Raw genomic sequence first — 3,023 nt, forward strand, 5'->3', positions numbered from 1 at the left:
GCAGAAGGGGAACTTGAACATCATCAAGACTGGGACAACATCAGCTCGGTCATTACACAACCAAACTGTCCCACAGTCTGTACACCGTTATGTGTGTCAAAAACATCATGATCAACCATTATATATGACTGGAATCATCAGGTGTCTGTTTACTTTTGGCCATATCCACACAGGTAAACAAAATACTTTAAACAGATTTAAATATTTTATTTAGTACATATAAAGTGTACGTATGTGAATAAAGTATATTGTATATGTTTGTATATACACTGTATGTGTCTTTACTGTATATCAGTATTTTGTTACATTTTATGGCGCAAAGTCATTTTACTCGTTACAATTTTTATCACATTTTTAATATACATTTTTAATGAATCAAATCTCATTTTTGATAATATTTATTGTAATGACCTTCAGTTATTTCATGTCTAAAGTAGTGTTCATTGTTAGTGGTGGAGTCTGCATGCCCTCGCTGGATTCAAATTGCGGTCAAACATGTGAGAGATTTACAGGAAACAAACACGTAAGAGATTTACAGGAAACAAACACGTAAGAGATTTACAGGAAACGATACATGTGTGGAATTTAATCTAATTGATGTCAGCCTCTCTCTTTACACAGTATTAAGTCACTGCCGATGTTTCACATTTATTGCTATGAACTAACGAAGCACATTTTTTGTCGCAGTATCATTAATGACAAATGTGTCTGCAAGACAAGACAGACCGGCGGGTGGAAAACTAGCCTCACTGTTCTCAGTAGGGGGTCAGATCGCGGTTGATGGTGGCGTGATGGAAAAAGGCACATCAGTTTGTTTGGCTCTACTGTAAACACAGTTAACAGCCACACCAGTTGCTCTTCTGTTGAACTTCTGACCACGCAGCTACTCAAGAGCAATTGCTGTAAACTGCACTCGTTAACAAGGTAACCATGGGTGATGGATTTAATTACAGCATAGAAATAAAATAGTAGCAGAAGAAACATTCCTATTCAAATGAATGTAGCGCAGTGCTCAGAGTGACAGCCAGTTGCCACTGTGACCGTTGTCACGGGCGACTTCCGGAAACCGACTTGACCGACTTGATCTGGCAAGTGGTGGACTCACTGAGGTTTTGCAGTCATAATTAGCAGCGGAGTAGTAACGTTACAAAGCAGAGAGACACGGACTAAATGAGTTAAGTTTTACACTCTTGTCACACTGTAGGGAAGCACATTGCTATCCTCAGATGAACAGTGGAATTAGCAAAAAGCTGGCCAATTAGCTAGCTTGCTAATTCTTAAATGCTACACTGATTACAGAAAATGACCTGGGCATCAGGCTGGTGAATTGAAGGGCCTCACTCCCCACTGCTCTGGCTAAGCTAGCAAAATAGCTAGCTAGCTAATTAGCTCCCTTCCCGTTTAGCTGCGACAACATTTCTGGCCCTTGTATGTTGTCACCAGTGTTGGGTATAGTTACTTTGGAAAGTAGTTAATTAGGTTACAACGTTACCATCAATTAAAAGTAATCAGTTACGTTACAGCGTTACCTGTGAATAAAAGTAACGCGTTACCAAAAATTAAAGGCCGTTTGCAGCGCCTCGCACATGCTGCAACTTAACTGACACACACAGCCTCCTCTAAACGCACGGAGAAGTTGTGACAATGATGAATAACGTCAGTCGTCCAACCAAATTAACTCTGCAGGATAACAGTAAAGACAGTTAGCAATATGCCACATAGCGCTTTATTAATTAATATTTTGTTTTGATCACACAACATATTAATCAAAATGCACACCTACCCAGCCCAGGGAGCTAGCCTATGAGCACCAAACAAGATTAGGTAACTTTTTTTAACCTGAATGCAGTTGTGCATAAAGTGCGCTTACTTGTAAACACAATCTGAGGTAAACAGGTAGCAGATTCAGATCCATTTAGAAATTAACGACCAGTCAACGATCTAACAGAAATATTAACAGCTGGATCTATGTCGAACAAAAATGATAACAGGCCGAATAAAATCGCTCACTGGCACACATGCAAATGACGAATAGCCTAACAGCCAAACTACACTCAACAAAAATATAAACGCAACACTTTTGTTTTTGCTCCCATTTTTCATGAGATGGACTTAAAGATCTAAAATTCATTCCAGATACACAATATTACCATTTCTCTCAAACATTGTTCACAAATCTGTCTAAATGTGTGATAGTGAGCACTTCTGCTTTGCTGAGATAATCCATCCCACCTCACAGGTGTGCCACATCAAGATGCTGATCTGACATCATGATTAGTGCACAGGTGTGCCTTAGACTGTCCACAATAAAAGGCCACCCTGAAATGTGCATTTTTTTGCTTTATTGGGGGTCTGGGGACTCAGAACCAGTCAGTATCTGGTGTGACCACCATTTGCCTCATGCAGTGCACACATCTTCTTCGCATAGAGTTTATCAGATTGTCAATTGTGGCCGGTGGAATGTTGGTCCACTCCTCTTCAATGGCTGTGCGAAGTTGCTGGATATTAGTGGGAACTGGTACACGCTGTCGTATACGCCGGTCAACACATCCCAAACATGCTCAATGGGTGACATGTCCGGTGAGTATGCTGGCCATGCAAGAACTGGGACATTTTCAGCTTCCAAGAATTGTGTACAGATCCTTGCAACATGGGGCCGTGCATTATCTTGCTGAAACATGAGGTGATGTTCATGGATGTATGGCACAACAATGGGCCTCAGGATCTCATCACAGTATCTCTGTGCATTCAAAATGCCATCAATAAAATGCACCTGTGTTCTTCGCCCATACCATAACCCCACCACCACCATGGGCCACTCGATCCACAACATTGACATCAGCAAAGAGCTCACCCACACGATGCCACACACGCTGTCTGCCATCTGCCCTGAACAATGTAAACCGAGATTCATCCGTGAAGAGAACACCTCTCCAACGTGCCAGACGCCATCGAATGTGAGCATTTGCCCACTCAAGTCTGTTACGGCGACGAGCTGGAGTCAGGTCAAGACCCCGATGAGG

Source organism: Eutrigla gurnardus (assembly GCF_963514095.1).
Source record: "Eutrigla gurnardus genome assembly, chromosome: 19".
Lineage (NCBI taxonomy): Eukaryota > Metazoa > Chordata > Actinopteri > Perciformes > Triglidae > Eutrigla > Eutrigla gurnardus.